Source organism: Budorcas taxicolor, chromosome 13 (genome assembly GCF_023091745.1).
Source record: "Budorcas taxicolor isolate Tak-1 chromosome 13, Takin1.1, whole genome shotgun sequence".
NCBI lineage: Eukaryota > Metazoa > Chordata > Mammalia > Artiodactyla > Bovidae > Budorcas > Budorcas taxicolor.
Window position 1 is genome coordinate 16,710,892 of NC_068922.1, and position 24,865 is coordinate 16,735,756.

General features: G+C 44.9%; 1 protein-coding gene and 1 non-coding gene across 2 annotated transcripts in view; both read left to right on the forward strand.

Annotated features, from left to right (window-relative positions):
- The window catches only part of CAMK1D (calcium/calmodulin dependent protein kinase ID), a 387,393-nt gene that overhangs the window by 61,327 nt on the left and 301,201 nt on the right, over positions 1-24,865 (forward strand). The gene's annotated exons all lie outside the window — the stretch shown is intronic.
- Positions 19,618-19,746, forward strand: LOC128058942 (U6atac minor spliceosomal RNA). Its single transcript, XR_008200541.1, has one exon. It is a non-coding gene; the product is annotated as a U6atac minor spliceosomal RNA (small nuclear RNA).

The following is a 24,865-nucleotide window of genomic DNA, read 5'->3' on the forward strand; positions in this document are numbered from 1 at the left end:
GTATTTCAAGTGCTAGCGTGCCATGGGAACGCCCAGCCAAAATGGAAGAGAAGCTTGAAGCTTCAAAAGAAAAAGACCTTACAGATAAGTGGAGAATAGCATTCTGGCTTATGGAACTGTTTTACCACTCTGAGCTCTCTCTAGGAAATATGCGGGTAATATACTGATTTTTGTTTACAAAAATAGACGCAGTATTATTTATTACTTTTGGGGGATTGCTTGTGTACATGAAGTGAGTGTTTATATCTAGAAAGCGAGGATGTTATCATGGTCCAGAATGATTAGAGGAAGGAGGAGGGATATTTATGCCCTTTCCCTGTACTTCTGGGCACTTGAGAGCGTTTTCGTCTTACACTGTTCATAGACCTCGTCTAATATTATAAGAGTGACTAGTGAACTGTATCAAAAAGAGAGGCCCTTAAATTCTGCCCTGTGACAAGTAAATTGTTACCTTTGGCTGCCGAGTGAGATGCTGAGGAGTACAGTACCAGGTACCCAGCTCGTCTGTTAGTCTGGAAGCATCAGTGACAGAAGTTTTGTCTTCCTCTCACCTATCAGATTGAAGCCAGTGTGCAATGACAAGCTGAGTGTCTCAGATTTAAGCATAAGAAACATTTCCCTTAAGAGTTGTTCAGACAGCCTTGGATGTTTTATCCTGACTAATTTAGTTGTTTTAGTTTTTTTTCGGTGGAACTGAAATAAAGAAGATCCCGAATGGTGTGTGTCTGGACGTAAGGAGGCCTATTGCTAACCCCTGGGCGGTGACATTCCCTCTATTTGAGTACATCGGTAGCTTCCTGCTTCAAGTCCCCCTCTGTCTTATTTGATGTCCCCCAGCCCCGGAAGGGGCCCAGTTTGTTTCTTCGTCCCCTCACTCCCGCACTCACTGCAGCCTGTACGCCCCAGCCTTCCATCGAGACTTTTCTCAAGGTCACGGCTGCCCATTCCAGGGGCACTTGGATCATCACCCGTGTGCTGGCAAGTCCCAGGCCCCCACTGCCATCCTGGGGCTCCTTCCCAAGTCCTGGCCCCTACATCTATCGGTTCCCTGGACGTCCCTGAAAAATCAAGCCCAGCGTGTCCTGAGTGAACCTGCTCCCACCCTCTCCCTTGCTCCCACGCCAAGTTCTTTGTCTCCCGGAGGCCTCTCGTTTTCCTCTCTTGGCCCCGCTCAGACGTCAAGTTACCAGCTGGGCTCCTTCCTGTGCCCGTCCCTCTTCTCAGCCCCCATCTCTAATCCCCCTCCCACCTGGTAAATTTCAGTGTCAGTGTCTTTCTTCATCTGTGGACACTGACCACCCCCACTCCCGTCCCCGTGCAGTGAGCCCATCTCCTTCCTGAATTTCTGCAGCAGCAGCTTCCCCACGCTCATGGTCTGTGCCAGCTTTTCTCCAGCTTAGTGTCCATGAGGTGCCCACAGTGATTTCCCCGAAGCGCAGATCTGCTCATGTTCCTCGCCCGCTCAGGCTCCATCAGGCAGGCCCTCGTCCGTGCGAAGTGTCAGGTGTCGTGTAAGCAGAGCAACCCTGTGTCTGGTGTTTCTAGGACAGTCCCAGCTTAGGTGTGTCTTCCCATGCACGCAACATGTCCCTCTCAGCATGTCCCGGTTGGGATGATAAACCGTAAGGTTTCCCTATTGACCAGGTCGTTCATGAGGTGTCACACTCACCCCCTGGAGCCTCCTCACCTGCATACCTCTGGTCCCATTCAGCTTCAGTACTCTGAGTGCCTAGGGCTGTGTCATGGGACCTGTTCCACTTTTCACATGTGGGTCCAGCCTGACCCCTTCAGACTGTCTCCTGCCCATCTCTTAGCCTCTGCTTGGATTTCAGTCTGTCCAGAAACCTTCCCTGTTCCTTCCTCCACAGTCGATGAGACGCTTCTACTCCTGGAGATTTCCCCCGCTCCTGACTTGAGCTCTGAGCTCCACTTGTTGCCTTGCATTTAATTGCATGTTTCTTGATCTCATTCCTTAAAACTAGAATCTCATCTCCTTTAGGGTAAAGGACTACATCTTGGTCATTCTCTCTGAGGCTGGCCTAGTGCCTTCTAGTGGCAACAAATACTGATAAGGATATGTCACATGAGTGAATACAGGGGCAGGATTAAAGTAGGATTCCTCACAAAGTGTCATGTATCAGTTGTCCTGATTTGAGTGTGATGACAAGAAGACTGTAAAATCCTGCATTAAGAATTATATTTTTGAATGTGTTGGTGGCAGAACTGGGAATAATAACTAGAACATTCTCCTGCTATTAAAGAATTCAGGCTCGCGGTGATTGTACCGCAGCCAGGTATGTGTCAGTTCTTTAACTTTAGCCAACTTTAGCTGATCCTGCTATTATGTTACAATTTCCTTTCTAGCGCACTCTGTGTGAGAAGCTGGTATTTTGAGCATGGCAACGATTCCTCTTTACTGAGACGTCTTTGCGCTTGGGAATGGACCAGATGTGGAGTCAGCCCAGCACCAGGAAGGCACATCCCTCTGCTGGACGGGCCGCTGTGTTTCTGGCTTAGAGGGTGTCCAGGCACCTGGGCACCTGAGCATCCCTCGTGTTTCAGATGGGGACCCACTCTGGATGCTTCCAGTGAGGGCTCACGACCAAAGTGGGAGGTGAAAGAATCAGCAACAGATTTGGGTATACCAAAGTCTAGTCTCCCCACCCCCTTCCCTGGCAAAGGGACAAAGGGAGGAGCCCTGAAGAAGGGCGCCATGTGTGCCAGAAGGAGCCGTGGTCATGGGGACAAGGCCACTGCTGGTACCCTGGGGGGCATGTTACCCTGAGCTCGCTCTCCTGCCCTCTGCTCTTCAGATGTTCACACATGGGAGCCTGTGTAATGCTGCTACCAAATGCACTTTCCTGGGCCCAATGCACTGTGAAGCCAAACAACACCAGAACGTCAGAGTTTGGAGTGGAGAAAGGTTTATTGCAGGGCCGTGCAAGGAGACAGGTGGCTCATGGCCCCTAAAATCCCGAACTCCTCAAAGGCTTTCAGCAAAGCATTTTTAAAGGCAAGGTGAGGGAGGGATGTGGTTGGTGGTTGCAAACTTCTTGACACTGGAATCTTTTGTCCACAGAGGTCAGATCACAATGTTCCTTTAAACCTCCATCGAAACAGATGTTATTCTGTTTCTGCGACTTTTTCTCTCTATAGGAATGGAAAAGTGTTATACTCTTAAAGGTCGCAGGCTTGAGAATAGGCTATCCTGACTGTGTCAGGCTCTAGACGACATTCTTAACTTGAAGGAAAAGCAATAGAATACAAAGGTCAAAGTGAAAAAAAACAACCCAGATCCAATATGGAATCAGGTTCGTTCTTCCCTGTTACAGTGCCAGGGCTTCTTCCCCCGTGGCTCAGCGATGAAGAATCTGTCTGCACTGCAGGTTCGATCCCTGGGTCGGGAAGATCCCCTGGAGAAGGGTATGGCAGCCCCTTCCAGGAGTTTGCCTGTAAGATCCCATGGACAGAGGAGCCTGGAGGGCTCCGGTCTCATGGGGTCGCAGAGTCGGGCAGCACGGAAGTGGCGGAGCACGCACGCGCGTCACAGCGCTGCCTAGTGAGGTGTCCAGTGGGGCGGGGAGCAGGACGCAGGTGGGCGGAGGGCAGAGGTGGGAGCGGGGAGAGAGCCGGCCTGGGCTGTCCTGGCCTGGGAGACCGGCTTTCTGTCCCCCTTTCTTCACTGGGTTTCCTGTGTTCCCCTCCCTGGGAGCTGTCCCGGGGAGCAGCAGTATGCTCCTTGCTTTACAGAGCTCACCCTTTCGTGGCAGGAATGCACCAGGCTTTGTCTGGCCCATTAAACAGCCCCACTGGCTCCCGAGAGCCTTGTCACCTGGGCTCCGGATTTGGGAATTGGTCTGAGTGTTTTGAGGTCACCACAAGCCAACACTTGCTAAAGACTCAGACCTTTCTGTTCTTTCTCACTGAGTTTTCTTATTCCGGTTTCAGAATTCTGCCCCGTGTCCGCCTTCAGAGCTGTCTGTCCTTCCCCATCTCTGTTCCCACCACCCAAGTCCCAGGCTCTCTCTCTCCTCGGCAGAGGTGGTGGCTTCCCAGTCTGTCCCCCTTTTGTTTTCTCCTTCTTCAGTGTTGCCTCCTCCATGCGAGCATCCCGGCAACCCTGGGGGATGGCAGTCAGTCAAGTCATGTCCTGTTTCAAAGCTTCCATCTGTTTCCCACTGCATGCAGAGGACACCCCTGCGTCCTTAGCTTGGTCCAGGGCTTCAGATGTGGGGCCTCTGCCCCCTTCCCCAGCCCCCCTCTCATTCTTGCACTCATGCCTCCCTCACCAGTGCCTGGAGCCACTGGCTTCTGGGACCCAAGAGCTTCCCCAGCTCAGGGCTTGGACCAGCTCCTCCTCTTTTCTGCCTCCTCCTTCTCCTCGCCCCCACCTTCTCTCCTGGCTATTCCTCGTGCAGTTTAAATGTCGCCTCCTCCGAGCACTCTTTCCTGGCCACTTAGTGTCACAGTGGCCCTTCCCAGCCCTGCTGTCTCTCTCCTGGCACCTGAGACTCAACACGTCCATCCTGGTGTGCTGGTGCTTAGCACAGGGGCTGGCAGACCGTTGGCACCAAGGTCAGGTCTGAGGAAGGTGTACACCCAGGGGCCTTTTGGAGGATGAGAGGAGAGCACACTCTACAGCTGCAAGTTTCCTGAGCTTTTGCTCCTGGCAAGTCCCTGGGGTGTGCATGCATGGCTGTTTGCATTCGTTGGATTTAAGTTACTGGTTTGGTGACCCCTGTGCCCCGTGGGCCAAGGGCAGACAGCCCTTAGAGCAACTCCTTAGCACACCTGATGTGGGGTCCCTTAGGTGGCCGTGGGTCATCTGCTCCTTCTGTTCTGTCTTACTTGCCTTCTCCTCTTATTTTTTTCAATCTCTGACTTTTTGGTTCATTTGAAACACCAGCCACAATAAAGGAAACACACACATCCCTTCTCTCTCTTGCCCTTCTCTCTCGGACACAAGTCGGCGTCCAGGATAATCGTCAAAACCCCTTATCACTTCAGATCCGGCTCTTTTGGAATTTGTGGGTATTTGGAGGGGATTAAACTGATGTTGACCTTGGTACTTGCCATAAAAAGAGGGATTGGTGGACAAAGCGACGTGATACATTTGAACCCAAGGGCAGCCATCGACACTATAAGAGAGCCAAGTGTTATGGGGGCAGTTGGCCCCTATGGCAGGATGGCTGATGTCAGTGTGATGGGGGGGAGTGCCCTGCAGCACCAAGGTTTTGTTTCTGATGAGCATGAAAGAGATCAGATTGCTTCAGAATATCTAGACCTTCCCCTGAATCAAATTAGCTTTCACCCCAAGTTGTTTGAATTAATTACACGACCTTCCCCTTGTCGTACTTGTGGGCCACACGCTGTAGTCTGGGAATGAGGCAGGACATTGCCGATTTAGTAAATGAAGAAATGTTGGCTCAAGAGCTGCCTGGACAGTAACGACCACACGCTTCCCCAGGGGCAGAGCTGGAGCCCGAACCCACGTGTCTCGAGTGTTGGATTTCTCTCTAGTTTCCCTTTGGAGCTTTTGTGTCTCAGTGTGATTCATATTTTTAAATGCTTTTATGGGCTTTTGCATAACAAATCAGGAGCTTGGCCTCATTTTCTTATTTTCCAAAATGTATCTTCCCTCCACCTTGTTCTCAGTGTCTTATGACTGTTGTGGAGAGAGGAAGAACAAATGAAAACAATAAACCAAAACGTTAAAGGGAGTTTCGTGGGACGTTAATCAAACTTGCATCACCTCTCCAGTGTGTCGCTTGGAGCCCCTGAGCTGTTTTTCACAATCGTGCTATCTTTCCTGGTTTCTAAGGGCAGAAGTGGACACTGGGGTCAGCTCTTAACTGGTTCCTTACTGAGTGGGAGGGAGCCGGGCTTGCAGCCGGGTCTGGATGAATCTGAGGCTGGAATCCTTCAGTCACTAGGATGAGACATGAGGACCTGTTACCAACCGGACTTCGTGGCCTCCTTCGCTGTTGTTCAGTTACTAAGTCGTGTTCAACTCTTTGAGACTCCTGGACTGCAGCATGCCAGGCTCCTCTGTCCTTCATTGTCTCCTGGAGTTTTCATGACCATTAAGTCAGTGCTGCTATCTAACCATCTTATCCTCTGCCACCCCCTTCTCTGTTTGCTTTCAGTCTTTCCCAGCATCAGGGTCTTTTCCAGTGAGTCAGTTTTTCGCATGAGGTAGCCATAGTATTGGAGTTTCAGCTTTGGCATCAGTCCTTCCTATGAGTATTCAGGATTGATTTCCCTTAGGATGGACTGGTTTGATCTCCTTGCAGTCCAAAGGACTCTCAAGAGTCTTCTTCAGCACCACAGTTCGAAAGCATCAGTTCTTTGGATTGAATTCTCAATTCAGTCTGTCTAGAGGCCACACAAGGAATTCAGGCAAGGCTCTTTTGGGACCCTTGCTACAGCAGGAGGGTGGTGAGAATAAACAGCAGGTTGCCTGGCTCACTTGCTTCTGGGGGCAGGGAGTTGTGCGCGTTCCTTACATGGGGTGAGGGTAGGATTGTGACCTGGGCTTCACTGGTGGCTCGGATGGTTAAGAATCTGCCTGTTGTACAGGAGACCCTGGTTCAGTCCCTGGGTCTGAAAAATCCCCTGGAGAAGGGAATGTCTACCCACTCGAGTATTCTTGCCTGGAAAATCCCGTGAACAGAGGAGCCGGCAGGCTACAGTCCATGGAGCTGCAGAGTCAAACATGACTGAGTTAACTAACACTTTTCAGGGATGTGTCCAGGGGTCGGGTTGGAGGGGTGGCTTAGGTTTTTTGACTCCCCACCGCTACCCCAGGTGCTGTGTGCAGGGGGCATGTGCAGTACCCTGCTTTGACTCCAGTCTCCTCAAAAGTGGCAGTTGGGGTTATGGTCTCTTTGTATCTTTTGGGCCCAGAATTTGCCCCAGCTGCATGCAGGCAGTTCTTTTTAGTCCTATACAGTTTCTTTGCGTTTTGTAGCTCAAGGAGAGATGTGTCCAGGTGCAGGCTTTGCAGCAAAGGGCCCTGGGTCCCAGGCCTGTCTCAGACTCAGGTACTGAGTGGGGTGTAGGATCAATCTTCAGACACCCCCAAGGGAACCGGTTAATCACACACCACAAGAGGTGATAAATGGTACCCATCTCTCTAGGGAATGATTTGCTTAAAACATTCACTAATAAGAAAAGCCTGTGTGAGTCTTCAGAGCGCCTGCGTATCTGGTGAGGAGCAACCAGGGGGTTGGGGGGTGGAATGTGTGTCTCTCACTCTCTGGGGGCGGGGCCGTGGGGAAGTGTCCCTGCCTTTCAGGCATCTCATCGTGCCTGTGCGACCACGTCTGACTTTTCGTCAATTCTCAGCTTTCCTGAAGGGCTTGCCTAGGGAAGCTAGGAGTGATGGCTATTATTCGTGTTTTCTTTATTACATTCTAAGATTTACAACTTCCTCGCTTTCATTGAGGATGTGGAGACACCCTCTGCAGCCTCTTGCAGCTCTTGACTGTTTTTCTCCTGAAAGCCTACAGACCTCCAACTGGGACTTTCATTTTAGCTGCAAGTTGGGCTCTGGAGCGTCAGGTCAACCTGGGGAAAGACAGCCGAGAAGGCTCAGTGCATCTCCTCAAGCAGAGCCGGCTGTGGGGATCCTCTGGGTCTGACTTCTGTGTGAGGAAGAATTTGGGGTGAATCTGAGGATGGATGGTTTCCAGGTCTGCAGGTGCTTCAGGGCTGGCGTAATTCTTCTCCCAGAGACTGGGAGCAGTTCTTCACCTTTGGTGACAGTTAGAGGGAGTTGTTGTTAGTGAGAGTGGAGGTGGACTGGAACTTGCCCCTGGAGGAGGGAAGACAGCCCCAGAGAGCTTCTCGCCCGCGTGAAGCTGTGTCTCCAAAGCCTTTTCCATCAGCCCGCATTCGCTTGCAGGGAATGCTGTGGGCGATTCCGGGCTCATGCGTCTGCTCTGTCTGTGTTCATGCGTCTCTGGCAGGCCCAACCCAGGAGGCGGGGCCAGGTTTGAAGTCTTCTACTTTCCCTCCAAAGTGGGAATGGTTGGATGGATGAATGGTGTCAGGTGCCATAGATACCGTAGGTAAGTGGCAGCACTTACCTATGCCACTGGAATTGTTGGGGTTGCTTGCTCCCTGAAGACTCCCCATTGTCCAACGTCGTGGTTTCCTTGTCACCCATTCTCTGCTCTCATTGGGGTCACACTTGGCACCCTTCAAAGCCCAGAGTCCAGCCATCTGCCCCCAAGACGGAGGTGCATCAGTGATGGGAGAGCCTAGACAGCAAGGGGAGACCCTTGGGGAGAGTCTTGTGTAAGACCCAGCCAATTAACGTAAATGCAGATACTGCAAAGCCACTCACCAGCTCTCCCTGGATAACTGAGAGCCGCTGACTGCACTCAGAGGCACCCTGGGCATTGGGGAAGGGGTGAGTGGGGCACAGGTGATGTCATGTCACCAGGAGAAGGCCACACACTGCACACCTGGTGCTGGTTCGGATTTCATCACAACCCGCCTCAGAATTACCCTCTTTATGCTGTTCTTCTCTTAGAGACGAGAGTGGCGTGGAGATCCCCTGGTTTCCCAGCTGAGTGCCTTTCCTAGCCTCACATCCTTTGATGCCTGCCCCTTTCCTGGAGATTCGCTGCTTTTTCTCATCCCTACAAAGTGCTCTTCTGCAGACCACAGGACTTAATTGCCAACGATCGGTATTCTTTCCGCCCTCATTTCCTCTTCCATGTTGCAACGTGATTGTTTATTGTTGTTGTTGTTTTTGCTCCCTTCTCAGATTGAAGGGTTTGATATTTTTTATATTTGCTTTTTCTAACAAAATGGTCTAGGTTTTCTTACCATTCTGCCCCCTGGCTTCCAATTTTCCTTGATGATTCAGTCAACAAAAGAAGGATGAAATGGGCCAAGGGAAGCAGACTCTGTTAGTTCCAACACATGGAATTTTGGAATGCTTGTTCAGGGTTCACCTGGTTTGAAGGGGAACAGGATCTTATTTTATTGTCTCCCCAAAATGCCTTACACGTGGTTCTCCAGGAAGCTGGCACTTGGTGTATAATGACTAATAAAAACCACAAAAAAAGAAAGAAAAGCAAAGCCACGGATTCAGAGCATCATTGCAGTAATAGATTTTGGCTGGACTAAGGGGTTGCTCAGGTAGCTGGTTGAACATTATTTCTGGGTGTGTCTGTGAGGGTGTTTCAGGGGAAGATTAGCATTTGAATCAGCGCAGTGCATGAAGCAGAGGGCCTTCCCTAACGTGTGTGTGTGTGTGTGGGGGGGGGGGGGGCGTGGCTTGTCCAGTCCTCAGGGCCTGAGAAGAACAAAGAGATGGAGGAAGTGCAGATTCACTCTCGCCTTGAGCTGGATGTCCATCTTCTTTTGCCCTTGGACATCAGAGCTCCTGGTTCTTGGGCCTTCAGACTCTGGTACTTAACCTATTGGCTTCCCTGGTTCTTGGGCCTTTGAACTCAGAAGGAATCATTCCTCTGGCTTTTGGGGTTCCCTGGCTTGCAGACAGCAGATGGTGGGACTTCTCAGTTTCCATAACTGCGTGAGCCAGTTTCTGTAACGCGTCTCCCCAGGTATCTCTCTGTATCCCCCCCTGGTTCCATTTGTCTCGAGAGCCCCGACCAACACGCCTGCAGAACAAATACGCGTTTGAGGCCCTGCTGCTTGCCGCATCTCTGCTCTGTGTCTCTGCTGGGTGTTCTGAGTCAGGCCTCACCTGGTGAATGGTTGTGTTTAGAATCTCAGTGTCACAGGGACGACTCACTGTCGGTTAGGCCAGGCTTTAAGGCTCCATTGGTCCTCATCTTTTTCAGTTTGGCCCCTGATCTCAGCCCTGCCTTGGAGAAGAATCCTCGTTCTAAGCAGCTCTTGGCCTCTTCTCTCCACCCCTCATCCTTTGCTTCACATCAGGTAACGGCCTTGTTGGTCCTCTGCCCTGATGACCTACATGGCTCTTGTCCTCTCTGAATTAGAAGCATGAAAAGGCTTAACTCCCCAGGACATTAATTCACTTCTTTTCTTAAATGGCATGTTCAGCTTCTAAGAAAACTCTAAGTCCAGGCTTTTCCAATAGTAGAGCTCTCTGGGCAAAGTCTTTGCTTGTGGCCACTTTCCTATTTGCTGAGATGCTCTTTGTATTAATTTCACTGGTCCAGGAGTTAAATATTGTAATCGTCAGTCAGGTCAGTTGCTCGGTCATGTCCAACTCTTTGTGACCCCGTGGACTACAGCATGCCAGGCTTCTCTGTTCTTCACTAACTCCCAGAGCTTGCTCAAACTCATATCCATTGAGTCGCTGATGCCATCAAACCATCTCATCCTCTGTCTTCCCTTTCTTCTCTTGCCTTCAGTCTTTCCCAGCATCTTTTCTAAGGAGTCAGTTCTTCGCATCAGGTGGCCAAAATATTGGAGCTTCAGCTTTAGCATCAGTCCTTCCAGTGAATATTCAGGACTGATTTCCTTTAGGATTGACTGGTTTGCTCTCCTTGCTGTCCAAGGGACTCTCAAGAGTTTTCTCCTACATCACAGTTCAAAAGTATCAGTTCTTCAGCGCTGAGTCTTCTTTATGGTCCAGCTCTCACATCCACACGTGACTACTTGAAAAACCATAGCTTTGACTAGACGGCCCTTTGTCAGCAAAGTAACATCTCTGCTTTCTAATATGCTACCTAGGTTGGTCATAGCTTTTCTTCCAAGGAGCAAGTGTCTTTTAATTTCATGGCTGCAGTCATCATCTGCAGTGATTTTGCAGTCCAGGAAAATAAAGTCTGTCACCGTTTCCATTGTTTTCCCATCTATTTGCCATTAAGTGATGGGACTGGATGCCATGATTGTAATCATATTTGCTTACTACTGCAGATCACTTACTAGGCGCACTGGGTCTACATTTTTGGAGTCATGCTACAGGTCATTAACCTTAAGATTTAAAATTCTTGCCACAACTTCTGAAGTTTGAGGCATCGAGGTAGAGACGTGATGGGTTTATTCTCTGTAGCATAGAGGATGTCTTCTCTTTTCCTCTCTGCTTTGTCCCATTCTACTACATAGTTAACAGTGTTGACTTCAGTTAGAGAACAAAAAAATGAAGAGACTTGCCTTTGGACACTGAGTATAAACAACATCCTCAAACAGCACTATGTTACTTCCATTTTGTCTTTTAGAAAGACATAATACTCGTATTAGATTTGAGTTTTCCATGGAATTTTCCCAAGACCTCAGCCTTCTGGTGCAGGAGTCTTTCTCATCTTGCCCTTCCAGTTATTAAAACCGAGCCATGCACCTCTCATGGGTAGGAGACCGTCGTCTGGGTAGGACAGAGGTCAGACATCCTTGTCTGCGTCTCCCAGGAGCTTTTACTCCCAGCCCCAGTGCCTCACTGTCTGAGGACTATTGTTCTGTATCCCACAGGCTAAAATTATTATTCTTTTCCTCAGCTCATTTTTTGAAGTTGTATGACAGATGCTTTCTGTGGGTAAAAAGACTATGTGTGTCTCAGAGACCAGAACGGGTTGTTTGTTGTGGTTTCATATTTATTGAAAGTGCTCGTCTATGGGTGCATTTATTTACTGGAGGTCAGACAGCAAGAGCCACATGTTTTCAAAATTATTTTGTGGATGCACATCCCTTTTTATTTACAGGAAGCTTTGTCACCGTTCCATGTGCCCTGGAGATGAAATTGATACATCTGGAATGTGCATTGTATTGTCAGCCTGCATGTGAGGGCTCAGCTGTGAGGACAATTGTGGATTCTTCCTTTTAACTGTTCATCTTCTCTCCTTCCTTTAGCATCATCCGTGTCAACATCTGCTGCATGAACAAGCTGCGGAGCTGCATTCCCGAGTGGTTTGCACTTGAACTTGCTGGTCCCCAAGTCCTGAGAGGGGCCGGCACTTCCTTCATTTCTCCTGCTATGTCTTTGATACCAGGCAGGCTGAGGAGATTTTGTTTGTCCAAACAAAATGGGGAAAAATTTAGTGACCTGACATGTCTTACTTTATAGCAGAAACTTCTCTTTAAATCTGATGAAAGACAGAGATGAGGCTCCCTGGGCCTGGAGTTTGTTTATCCCTTGTAACTCCTCATAAAAGTCTCTTTTAAAAGAGGTAGTAATTATGAAAGAGTAGATCTGTTGCTCGTTTTTTTCCCCTGCCATTCTTGTTGTGTTTTAGTCCTTTTGGATATATATATATATGTATACATATACATATATATATATATATATATATATATTATAAATAGAATTTTCATGCACAGAAAGGTGAAAAGAATGGAAATTTGCTATTTCATTTAAAGCTCTACAAGAGAATCTCTTTGATGGCATAAAAATGCAGCAGTTATAATTCTCTGAGTCTTATTAATGAGTTAGAATGGACCAAAAACTCAATAAAATTTAAACCATATGCTCAAGGAGTTATTCAAGTGATCTTTCCTAATGTTTTTTTCTTAAAACTTTGATTTCTCTTAAATATTATATAGAAGCGCAACTTCATTCTCTTAGTGTTTTGTTTCAGTTGGATCTGCAAAGCCCTTCCTTTCCTGGTCACTATTTTTAGTGGTCACCCTGAACCTTGAGCTGCCTGCAATGTGGGAAATGCGGGTTTGATCCCTGGGTTGGGAAGATCCCCTGGAGAAGGAAACGGCAACCCACTCCAGTATTCTTGCCTGGAAAATCCCATGGACAGAGGAGCCTGGTGGGCTGTAGTTCATGGGGTTGCAAAGAGTCGGACACGACTGAGCGACAAACAGTTTGCAAACCTTGATCTCTCACCTTCATGTCAGAAGTCTAAGGATGTTGCTTTTTGAGGTGGTGAAAGGTGGTGTGCGGAGTGTTCTTCTCTGTTTTTGTTTTGCTTTCTTTTCTAAAAAGGAAAAAAGGATCAAAAGGAAACTTGCAACCACCGTTGAACATTTTGGGGACAGTGAAAACATGTTTCCTCCACTTCATTTGTAAGGAGAAGCACGGTAGGAGTGAGTACACCCGGGAACACCCTCAGTTCCTCCAGGAAAGGAGGCAGTGATGCTGGATTCCAGGCAGAATTGAAGAAGGCAGGCGTTGCTCTGCCTCCTTCCCACCTTATCTTTTTCTCATTTCCTTTACTCTTTCCTCTTCTCCTCCTTCACTGTTTCTTTCCTCTTTAATCTTTCCCTTTGGTTTTGAGTCATTTCCTTTTACTCCCTTTATACATTTTCTCATAGCAGATGAGGAAACAGTGACACCCTTCAGAGAGATCTACTTTGTTAAAGACTGGAAGACACAGCCAAAGGAATTAACCTTTAACAGTGAAATTTGGGCTTAAGCAGGAAGGATATTTATGAGCAGAAAGTCTTCTCGGGTATTCTGTGTTTATAACGATCTGTGCAGTATTTATGAAATGGAGATGATGGACTTCCAGTCTGAGCCAGGTGCTGCTGTCAGACAAACAGATGGATAAATGGTGTCACTGCTGTTTTGAGGGCTCTGTCTTGGAGGAAAAGGGACAGACAAGCATAGAATTTAGTGGTTCCAATGTAATAGTGTAATTGCCTTCCTGGAGACATGAACCATGACTGTGCTCATACAGTCGGGCATGAGAAGGACCATGGAAATTGCCATTTCCCTGGTCTCTGAGACTTTGAGGAAGAGAATATGCTAGTTGAGTTAATATGAGAGCTCTGAAATGAAACCACCTTGGGACTGCATGGCTGCAGTTTAGTTTGAAGTAGCTTTGGTTCTGGTGTTTTTATTGTAACTTCTTTGGTGTGAAGTATGGGCATCGGCCTCCTGTCTCCGGTTACTTTACTGGCTTCCATGTTGGCCTTGCCTTTCCCAACTCTGAGATGCTTAGCACCAAAATATGGGCAAGAAAGGTGGCAGAACAGAGAAACTTGCCTTTAAGTTTGCAAAGTTTCATTGCCTGTAATGTCAACACATGTTTTTAGACAGGAGACCGCCCCAAGTTCTTTTCCTGACTTGCCTTAAGCCATTATAACAATCGTATTTGCACTGTCTGAAGTCATAAAAAGAAAGAAAGAAAAGAGTTCCCAGTCTTTTTAATGTAAAAACCATAAAGCATGCCTTGACAATGGCTGAAAATTGTATTGCTAATTTATTTTTTATTGTTAGTATAACTTTGAATTGCCTTCCTTATCTTTGTGCCTGACTCTAGTTTTCTGGGCTGAAATTAACAATGTTTTGAAAGTCAGTTCAGGGATGAACAAATGATGTAGTCATAATAGCAGATAGAGGCCTACTGTTGGCATTTAGTGAATGTCAAATACTAATTTTAACAATAATAAATTTGGAGAAGGAACGAAAAGTTCCCGGCTAGTGAAAGGAGGTAGTTCCATTTGAAGAGTCTCTTGTTATTTGTCGATACCAGCGTTCGTTCATTTCCATGGCAGATAGGAAAATAGGGCCTGTTTGCCTTAATTGTCTTCTTCATTCAGCCTACTAATTTTTGAGGTAACTCAGGTTTTTCAAGTAGGGAAAGTAGCCAAGATAAAAATTCTTTTTCTCTTTGTGATCAAGGCCCTTTGCAGAAACATCCATGCCAATAATTACTGAGCCCTTTGGAGTTAGAACTCTTGGTTCTCGTTGATCTGGTTTGTAGTCTAACCTTCCCTCTGGCTTTCAGATGCTCCATGTGCTGTGGTTTGACTTTGAAGTCCTTTGAGAATTCTGTGACTTCTTCCAAGATTACACAATACACCCTTAACTTACTCCTGTTGGATTAATGGAAGGAGAGCTCTGGGGTGGGACCATTCCAACAGCCACTGTCCCCAGTTCAGCCTAAAACACCTCACCTTTTCTAGGATAGGTTGTTTCAATCTGATTTTTAAAGTGTTATATCTCATTTTAGCTTTGAAGACACACTTTAATGAGGGAATTTAATTTTAAAGGTTCATTCAAAGCCGTTGTCGGGACTGGAAGGGTTAGAGAAGGCATTGGAAGGCCGATGGCATCTTCCTTTATTTGCTGTGTGTGTGTGTGTGTGTGTGTGTGTGTGAAAACTTTTCTGTAGAAACTCGCCTGGTGCCCTTGAAGGGACTGGTGGGAGCTGCCCACATCGGGATGAGAGGTTCACGGGCAGCCTCAGCCTCTGCTGTCCACTGGGAGCCTCTCGATAGTTCTCTAGAGGGGAAATCGCAGAGCTGCCTGACTTTCCAGATTTGGCTGGAGAAGAGGGTTAGGCAGCACTCAGGTTGTTTGGATTTTTCACAAGGAAAACAAAATGAAAGATTTTTCTGATGTCGGACATTGTGTTTTGGCCTGTGGGCTGGATTCTGTTTTCCTCTTTTACCTTTTGTTTTCATTCACTTGTACCATTTTTAAGGACAGCAGTGAGAAGTACCCCTGGACTGTTTCTCCTAGTGAAAAGCATCCAGTGTGACTATGTGGAAATGGGGTATGTCAGAGTCGTTCTCAGCAGTGATGCCGTCCCTTTGGGCTCTGTAGTCATGGCAAGTTTCTTAACCTCTCTGTGCTCCAGTCCCTTCATCTGTATGATGGAGACAGTGATCTTTTTGGATGTTGCATTGATTAACTGAGATCATTCTTGTCAAACACTTAGAATAGTCTCTGCTATATAGTAAGCAGTTCATGGCTATTACTGTATGAATATACTCTAATTCTGTTCAGTTCAGTTCAGTTCAGTTGCTCAGTCATGTCCGACTTTTTGCAACCCCATGGACTGCAGCATGCCAGGCTTCCTTGTCCATCACCAGCTCCCAGAGTTTACCCAAACTCATGTCCATTGAGTCAGTGATGCCATCCAACCATCTCATTCTCTGTCGTCCCCTTCTCCTCCTGCCCTCAATCTTTCCCAGCATCAGGGTCTTTTCAAATGAGTCAGCTTTTCGCATCAGGTGGCCAAAGTATTGGAGTTTCAGCTACAACATCAGTCCTTCCAATGAACACTCAGGACTGATCTCCTTTAGGATGGACTGGTTGGATCTCCTTACATTCCAAGGGGCCCTCAAGAGTCCTCTCCAACACCACAGTTCAAAAGCATCAATTCTTTGGTGCTCAGCTTTCTTTATGGTCCAACTCTCACATCCATACATGGCTACTGGAAAAACCATAGCTTTTACTAGACGGATCTTTGTTGGCAAAGTAATGTCTCTGCTTTTTAATATGCTGTTTAATTCTGTTAGGTTGTGTTATTACGTGATAAGGATTCCAGTTTCTTGGTACATTGATATGGTCATGGAAACTTGGGACAGATGTCTGCTCAGTGCAGTGTTCAATGACTGTTGGGCCATGACTCGGTCATTTGAAACTGAGAAGAAGGCCAGTCTACCAACTTACTTGTTTCATCAAAGCCCACTTTGCCACACTAATCTGTAGTGCGCAGAGCCCCTCCAAAGCTGAGTGGGCAGAGCTTAAAGGACCTTCTGGGATTCTGTGGTCACCTTGAGTAGCTGCTCTGATGCTGGGAATACAAAGGAATGTAAAGGATCCTTTGTAAACCATTAGAGGAGGGATGCATGGCTGTTACCCAGCTCCTCCACTAACCACCTTGGGTCAGGACAGCTGTTCATTCTTTCATTTGCTTATTTAACTCACTCCATTTGTTTATCTTGTTTTTTTTGGCCACTTCGTGGGACATGTGGGATCTTAGTTCTCCAACAAGGATTGAACCTGTGCCCCCTGAATCAGAGCATGGAGTCTTAACCACTGAACCACCAGGGAAATCCCATAACTCACTCCATTTGCAAAAAATGCTAAGATACTTTAAAGTAAAATGAAGATATATTATTACAGCATTATTGATAATAACCAAGACATGGAAACAAGCTAAGCATCCACCAATGTACGAATGGATAAAGAAGATATAGTATTGATATAATGGAATATTATTCAGTCATGAGAAAAGGGAAAGGAGGTCCTGTCATTTGTAACAACATGAATGAACCTAGAGGGTGTTATGCTAAGTGAAATAAATCAGATAAAGAAAGACCAATTCTGTATGATATCATCATTTACATGTAGAACTTAAAAAAAGCTGAACTTGTAGAAGCAGAGAGTAGGACAGCAGTTATCAGGGATGGGGTGAGGGGTGGGGAAATTGGGGAGATGTTGATCAAAGGGTGCAGACTTGGAGTTCAAAGACAAGGACCTAATGCATAGCATGGTGACTATAGTTAACATACTCTATTATTAATATATACTTGAAAGTTGCTAAGAGACTGGATGGTGAATGTTCTTGCCACAAGAAAGAAATGGTAATTATGTGAGGCAGTGGAGGTGTTTGCTAACACTGTAGTGATAATCAGAGTGCAGTATGTAAGTATATCAGAGCGACATGATGTACACCATAAACTTATGCAATGTTATATGTCCATTTGAAAAATAGATATCGTGACATTCTAACCCTAACAATTCTTAATATGGATTACGTGTTACTCCCATCCTGCCAGGAAAGGGAGGAGGGAAGGAAGGAGGGAAGGAAAGATGGAAGGAAATTTCCTCATATAACCAAAATGATATGATCACACATAATACAATTAATGGTTTTTAAACATCCTCTAATACCAGTTCCTGTTCAGTTTCCCCACGTGAGGTCAGGTCATACACTGAATTGACTTTATATCACTATAGTTCCTTCATTGGAGGAAGGAGAAAGCAGGACTAACTGAATGATCTCTAAGGCACGTTGCTTTATGTTGAATACATTTAAGGAGCTGCTCTGATTTTGTTCACTTAGCTCTTGTTCTTGGAGCAGGCGGATTCAAAGTTTAGAGACTGTGACTCTATATCAGGATGAGATGAAAATTTGGAAATGACTTAGTTGGGATCAGTTGAGACAGGTTGGTATTGCCTCACCCTTGCCTTGACCTGTAGGTCAAGCTGTAGGTTGGACAAACAGAGCATTGATACTGGTTAGATAAATTGTACACTTACCAGAGAGAGGCAGTCAACTCATTTTAAACCCAGCAGTTTTGGGTTTAACCTTACATTTTGTATACTCCGTAAATGTTTCCAATGCCATTCAGAGCTAGCTGAGGTCTTTGAGAGTCTTTTTGATATTATGGAGTTTTTCTGTGTGGTTTTAAAATTGAAGTATAGTTGATATTTCCAGGTGGCACAGTGGTAAAGAATCTGCCTGCCAGTGCCGGAGATGTGCGTTAGATCCATGTGTCAGAAAGATCCCTGGAGGAGGAAATGCAACCCATTCTGATATTCTTGCCTGGAAAATTCCACGGACAGAGGAGCCTGTCGGGCTTCAGTCCATGGGGTCACAGAAAGTCTGGTATGGCTGAGCACACATACATGCATGCACAGAGTTCACAAATCTCAAATACTTTTACCCGTGCAATGACTACCTCGATCAAGAGGTAGAACATTTTCGTCACCGAAGTCTCCCCGGTCCCCTTTCTCCAGTTGGAACAACATCCCCCTGCCCAGAGGTAATCACTGTTCTGACCTCTGTCACCATAAATTAGTTTTGCCTGATGTGAATTCCATATAAATGGAGTCATACTTACATTTTGTGGGATTCCTTTATGTTGTTGCATATGTAAGTTGTTCATTTTTCTGTTATTGTGTAGTACTCTGTTGTATGAAATTTAGCTATCCATTCTACACTTGATAGATATTTGTTTATAGTTTGGGGCCAGTATGAATACAGCAGCTAAAGATGCTCTTGTGTGTCTTCGGTGGATGGAGTATGAGTTATTGATTAAGGTTAACAGACTGTCTCTAGGATTGAAGTTTACGTTCAAGAGCATGGGGAGGATATCATTCCAAATGGTTTTAAAATATATTGAAGTACAGTTGACCCTTGAACAACATGAATTTGAACTCTGTGGCTCCACTTACATGCAGTTGTTTTTCGTTAGTAAATACTACAGTATTTACTACAGTACTATGTCACCTGTGGTTAGTTGATCCTTGGGATGCAGAAATGTGGATATGGAAGGACCACTCTAAATTATACTTGGATTATTGACTTCAGGAGGGCTGGTACCCCAGCCACCACATTGTTCAGGGGCCAACTGTGTATCAAACAAAGGAATGAATTAGTCTAGTATACTTGTATTTAGCAAACTGTTCTGGTAAAAGCAAATCTTTTCTTTTGTGCTCCTTGACAATGATAAATATCCTAAGCTGGAGGGCCAATTTCCTGAAAGCCAAGATTCTCATGTGAAACTATGTTGTTTCCTTATGCCTTCTCTAAAAGGAGTGGGAAAAAGACCTTTTCATTAATTCTGCAAATAGGCATCATTTTCTAATTTTAGATTCTCACTGTGAAAAAGAGTCATGAATTACTAAAAACTCTGAGAATATAAACTTGTCTGGGGGGGGGGGTCCCCTGCATTGGAATGAATAAAGGCTTTAAATATTCATTTCTGTTTTTCTTTCCATGTCATTTTGGGTATTGTGAGGAAAAAAATATTTGCTGCTGATTTAGAACTGCTGAATACTCTTATAAAAATTTAATTCCCCCTGTATTAACTAGGCTTTCAAGGCTTTTTTAGAGAGCCTGTTGCTAGCCTTTAGGGAGCCTCTAATAGGTTGCTAGCAGGAAAATCTGTTAGCCTAGAGAACTGATGGATGGAAGTAGAATAGGAAAACTACCACTGACCGTCATCGGGGATATTGCATTGATTTACATTTTAATAGTGTCTGTGTTTAATGAAACTGAAGAATTAGGTTAGCATTCCCTTTAATAAGAATGGGAAAAATTCTAGTGATGGATGCCATAGCCATACGTTTAAGGCATCACACCTCTTTATAGCCAGCTAACACTATTTTTAACAACCTGACAGAAGGGGTCTGGTGGTATGAACCAGCATTACAGATGTGCAGTCCTGTCCTGGGAATCTTCCTGCCCAGGTAATGAAATGACATCTGTATAAGGTTATCACTGAAACTGTGTATAACGCCAAAACATCAGAAGCCACCCAGTGTAATCAGTCATAAGGAAGTGGTTGAAGTGTGGTGTATGTGTACAGTACAATTAAAAGAGGATGAGGAAGCTCCGTGTTCTGATGTGAAATGACATCCAGGTTCATTGCCAAGTGCAGAAAGCAAGGTGGAGGACAGTGTAGAGAGTATGGTACTTTTATGTAAGAAAGACTGGGATATGAAGATTTGTAGGTGAATTTGCTAATATCTGCATAAAGAAACACTGGATGGATAAACAGGAAACATACAGATGTGTTCCTGGAGCAGGCAGAGCAGAACAGAGTGATCAGGAATAGATACAGGACAGGCTCCTGTGTATATTTTTTTTAATATTACATTGACATTTTGAAGGATGCAGAAAAACAAACCAGTGAAAGTGCATCTGTCCCAGCATGCCCTTTGACACGGGACCGGACCATGAGTAGGCGGCAGAAGGTGAAGCTGGTTGAATGCATTGTGAGAAGGTGAGGCTACCCGCTCTGTTTCATTTCTCAGAAGCTAAGTCAGTACATTCAGTGCTTATTGAGCCAATCAGCCAGTCTGCCATGCCAGGCACCAAGCTTCCGCAAAGCCGGCATTTTCAAAAGAGCAGACAGACAAGTAGGTGATGAGTGAGGGAGAGAAGCCTCCTGCTGCTGAGGTCCAGGGGAAGAAGTAAAAGGAGCCCATGCTGAGGTCAGAAGGGAGGGTCATTGCTGATCTTCATCCTTCTGTCTTCATGGTGCCTCCATGAACAATATTCTTGCACATGGGATAATAAAGTAGGGTCAGTTCTCAATTCTAATCTTTTGCTGTAGCAGTCAAGATTTCATTTTACTGTAAGATCAGTATCACTGAAGTTTCAAACAGAGACATAAAGACATCAGAGCAGTCACTGTACCCGAGTTTACTGCCGTGTTGGCAGGAGACCTGAATTTAGTGGAATAAATAAAAAGTGGATTTGGCCATCATGGTTTGTTTTCACAACAGTGGGGCTGTAGTGGGGATAATTTTCTATATGATTTGTGACTATAACCATAGGTTATTAAATAGGTAAGATATTTCTATGACAAGTCTGTTATTTGTTTTTTCCATTCATAAAGTGGTTAAATATAAATTGTCCCTTTACTGTAACATACTAACTATAGAAAGTATAAACACACACAGCACACCATGTACTCTTCACATTCTATATTCATTGTCTGAAAATGCCATGGAGATAGTTCCACAGTGGATAATATAGACGTGTGGAACATTTACTTCCTGTGTTTATTTTATTTTTTTCTTATTCTGGTGTCTTTATTGGCAGATTTCTCTTTCATAGTTTCTGAATCAGATGAAAGATTAATATGGTTATTTTTTGAAGTTTCTATGATGAAATACTTTTTGAAAGAGATTTTTCTCTGTTTCTTTGGGTTCAAGTCAATTTTGGTGAAACATGAGGAACAGAGATCAAAGGCATAGGAAAAATCTGATGGTCAGAGTGTTTCTTGCCTCTCCAGTTCTATGACTTGAGTCTTGCTCAGATACAAAGGAGTAACAACACAGACTGGCTGCCAGACTTGGGAGTCTGGAATTTTCCTGGCAACCAAAGTCCAAAATATAGATGTATCTGGAGCCAGCGTGTTCACAAACAATCCTAGGCTTGTGAGTAAGGTACAGAAGCACCTGCAATCAGAATTTGCTTTAAGGTTTGAAAAATGCAGAGTAATGAGATCTTTATTAATCATGATAAAGTCCATTCTGTGGAATAGTTAATGGAATGTCCAGGGGTTCCAGAATCCACAGCCATCCTGGGAAATGCACAGCGAGGTGAGGATGGAAGCTTGCTGTTGTATCTCCCTCTGCTCTATTGACGAAGAGGTTTGGGTCATCTTTGAGATTGGATGTTTCAGAACTTTGTCAGATCTGTTCTCTTGGAATCCATCTCAGGGTGAATTCAGGAGGACATGGTCTTTGCTTCCTGGTAGATAAAGAAGAGGAGAGGCTGTGACCGCACGAGGTCTTCCACTCTGCCACCTGCCTTATGGAACGTTTGCCGGCATCACTGGACCTGGCTTGGGGAGGTCACTAAAGCTGGTCCCATGATGGTGGGACTGTCCACACTCTCCATCATTGACAGTGAGGCCACAGCCTTGTAAACTGTGATTGACATGCATCAAGCGGCTGTGCTCAGGGATAACATGAGGAATGTAGGAACTGTGAGGATACACACTCGGTGCTCACTGAGTTGTGTTTTATTCCTGAATTCATTTTTACAAAATTATCTTTATTTTTAAATTTTTACTGGGGGTGTAGCTGATTTACAGTGTTGTGTTAGTTTCAGGTATACAGCAAAGTGGGTCAGTTATACATACGCGTGCGTGAGTGCTAAGTCACTTCATTCATGTCTGACTCTTTGTGACCCTATAGACTGTAGCCTGCCTGGCTTCTCTGTCCATGGCATTCTCTAGACAAGAATACTGGAGTGGGTTGCTGTGCCCTCCTCCAGGGAATCTTTCCGACCCAGGGTTCAAACCCAGGTCTTTTACATTTCCTGCAAGTAGGTTCTTTACCACTAACCCCACCTGGGAAGCCCCACATATACATATATTCACTCTTTTTTAGATTCTTTTCCCATATAGGTCATTACAGAGTGTTGAGTAGAGTTCCTTGTGCTATACAGTAGGTCCTTAATATACCAATTTTATGTATGTGAAAGTGAAAGTGTTAGTTGCTCTGTTGTGTCCAGCTCTTTGTGAGCCCATAAACTACAGCCCACCATAGTATATATATATATCAACCCCAATCTCCCAGTTTATTCCTCCCCCACTTTCCCCCTGGTAACAATAGGTTTGTTTTCTACATCTATAACTCTACTGAATTCAAAGAGGAAATAAGAGCGACACAGATGCAAAGTGAGACATTTGGGTGATGGGAAATTTCAACCAAGGTGGGCTGTTTCTCTAATGCCTTTTGCTCTTTGGGATAGTGAGAGATGTTTTTAACAATTCCATTCACCATTGCAACAAAAAGAATAAAATACTTAGGAATATATCTACCTAAAGAAACTAAAGACCTATATATAGAAAACTATAAAACACTGGTGAAAGAAATCAAAGAGAACACTAATAGATGGAGAAATATACCATGTTCATGGATTGGAAGAATCAATACAGTGAAAACGAGGGTGCTACCCAGAGCAATCTATAGATTCAATGCAATCCCTATCAAGCTACCAATGGTATTTTTCAGAGAAATAGAACAAATAATTTCACAATTTGTATGGAAATACAAAAAACCTCGAATAGCCAAAGCAATCTTGAGAAAGAAGAATGGAACTGGAGGAATCAACCTGCCTGACTTCAGTCTCTACTACAAAGCCACAGTCATTAAGATGGTATGGTACTGGCACAAAGACAGAAATATAGATCAATGGAACAAAATAGAAAGCCCAGAGGTAAATCCACACACCTATGGACACCTTATCTTTGACAAAGGAGGCAAGAATATACAATGGAGAAAAGACAATCTCTTTAACAAGTGGTACTGGGAAAACTGGTCAATCACTTGTAAAAGAATGAAACTAGAACACTTTCTAACACCATACACAAAATAAACTCAAAATGGATAAAAGATCTAAACATAAGACCAGAAACTATTAAACTCCTAGAGGAAAACATAGACAAAACACTCTCTGACATAAATCACAGCAGGATCCTCTATGACCCATCTCCCAGAATATTGGAAATAAAAGCAAAGATAAACAAATGGGACCTAATTAAACTTAAAAGCTTCTGCACAACAAAGGAAACTATAAGCAAGGTGAAAAGACAGCCTTCAGAATGGGAGAAAATAGTAGCAAACAAAGCAACGGACAAAGAATTAATCTCAAAAATATACAAGCAACTCCTGCAGCTCAACTGCAGAAAAATAAAAGACCTAATCAAAAAATGGGCCAAAGAACTAAACAGACATTTCTCCAAAGAAGACATACAGATGGCTAACAAACACATGAAAAGATGCTCAACATCACTCATTATCAGAGAAATGCAAATCAAAACCACAATGAGGTACCATTTCACGCCAGTCAGAATGGGTGCTATCCAAAAGTCTACAAGCAATAAATGCTGGAGTGGGTGTGAAGAAAAGGGAACCCTCTTACACTGTTGATGGGAATGCAAACTAGTGCAGCCACTATGGAGAATAGTCTGGAGATTCCTTAAAAAACTGAAAATATGACTGCCATATGACCCAGCAATCCCACTGCTGGACATACACACTGAGGAAACCAGAATCAAAAGAGACACATGTACCCCAGTGTTCATTGCAGCGCTGTTTATAATAGCCAGGACATGGAAGCAACCTAGATGTCGATCAGCAGAAAAAATGGATAAGAAAGCTGTGGTACATATACACAATGGAGTATTACTCAGCCATTAAACAGAATACATTTGAATCAGTTCTAATGAAGTGGATGAAACTGGAGCCTATTATACAGAGTGAAGAAAGCCAGAAAGAAAAACACCAGTACAGTATACTAACACATATATATGGACTTTAGAAAGAAGGTAATGATAACCCTGTATGCAAGACAGCAAAAAAGACACAGATGTACAGAACAGTCTTTTGGACTCTGCGGGAGAGGGCAAGGGCAGGATGATATGGGAGAATGGCATTGAAACATGTAAATTATCATATGTGAAATGAATCGCCAGTCCAGGTTTGATGCATGATACAGGGTGCTTGGGGATGGTGCACTGGGATGACCCAGAGGGAGGGGATGGGGAGGGAGATGGGAGGGGGGTTTGAGATGGGGAACACATGTACACTCATGTTGGATTCAAGTCAATGTACGGCAAAACCAATACAATATTGTAAAGTAAAATAAATAAATTAATTTAAAAAACAAATTAATTAAAAAAAATAAAGGAAGCATACCCCCAAAGCAGTGCACCAGCTTAGGGATCTTTCACAACTAGTCTTAGGCCTTCTTCCTCTACAGTTGTA